We start from the raw sequence: 1,594 nt of genomic DNA on the forward strand, positions 1-1,594 counted from the left end.
CTGTTATCCCCTCACCCTCAGCTGCTCTCTCTGAGCATTTGGGACCAGGCCTTCAGCGGGGGGACCTGACCCTGGCCCCAGCACCACCCCCCACCTGTACGAGCTGAGTGTTGTGGGGAGGGGTGACCCCCCCCCCCCCGCCCCACACCCAAAGGCCCAGCCTTGGCCAGGAGTGACACTGTTGTTTGATGCAGATCCAAGTGCTGGAAACCCAAGCAGGGCTGGGGACATGAACATGGGGCAGAGCAGGGTCTGGAGAGTGTGGGGTAGCGCAGAGAGGCTGGGGGTCTGACCAGGGCAAGGCGGCGAGCTGGACTCTGATAGAGAAGTTGTCCCAGCACAAGAAAACTGGGATGGGATGGATAAACTTTTGTTGTAGATTCATAGATTCATAGATGTTAGGGTCGGAAGGGAACTCAATAGATCATCGAGTCCGACCCCCTGCATGGGCAGGAAAGAGTGCTGGGTCTAGATGACCCCAGCTAGATACTCATCTAACCTCCTCTTGAAGACCCCCAGGGTAGGGGAGAGCACCACCTCCCTTGGGAGCCCGTTCCAGACCTTGGCCACTCGAACTGTGAAGAAGTTCTTCCTAATGTCCAGTCTAAATCTGCTCTCTGCTAGCTTGTGGCCATTGTTTCTTGTAACCCCCGGGGGTGCCTTGGTGAATAAATCCTCACCAATTCCCTTCTGCGCCCCCGTGATGAACTTATAGGCAGCCACAAGGTCGCCTCTCAACCTTCTCTTGTGGAGGCTGAAAAGGTCCAGTTTCTCTAGTCTCTCCTCGTAGGGCTTGGTCTCCAGGCCCTTAACCATACGAGTGGCCCTTCTCTGGACCCTCTCCAGGTTATCCGCATCCTTCTTGAAGTGCGGCGCCCAGAATTGCACGCAGTACTCCAACTGCGGTCTGACCAGCACCCTATAGAGGGGAAGTATCACCTCCTTGGACCTATTCGTCATGCATCTGCTGATGCACGATAAAGTGCCATTGGCTTTTCTGATGGCTTCGTCACACTGCCGGCTCATGTTCAACTTGGAGTCCACTAGGACTCCAAGATCCCTTTCCACCTCTGTGCCACCTAACAGGTCATTTCCCTAGGCTGTAGGTGTGCTGGACATTTTTCCTCCCTAGGTGCAGCACTTTGCATTTCTCCTTGTTGAACTGCATCCTGTTGTTTTCTGCCCACTTGTCCAACCTATCCAGGTCTGCCTGCAGCTGTTCCCTGCCCTCCGGCATGTCCACTTCTCCCCATAGCTTTGTGTCATCTGCAAACTTGGACAGAGTACACTTCACTCCCTCGTCCAAGTCGCTGATGAAGACATTAAAGAGTATCGGTCCAAGGACTGAGCCCTGCGGGACCCCACTGCCCACACCCTTCCAGGTCGAGACCGACCCATCCACCACGACTCTCTGGGTGCGACCCTCTAGCCAATTCGCCACCCACCGGACTGTGTAGTCATCCACGTCACAGCCTCTTAACTTGTTCACCAGTATGGGGTGGGATACCGTATCGAAGGCCTTCCTTAAGTCTAAGTATACAACATCCACCCCTCCTCCCGTGTCCAGGCGTTTCGTAACCTGGTCATAGAAAGA

This window comes from Alligator mississippiensis, chromosome 7 (genome assembly GCF_030867095.1).
Source record: "Alligator mississippiensis isolate rAllMis1 chromosome 7, rAllMis1, whole genome shotgun sequence".
NCBI classification, from domain to species: Eukaryota; Metazoa; Chordata; order Crocodylia; family Alligatoridae; genus Alligator; species Alligator mississippiensis.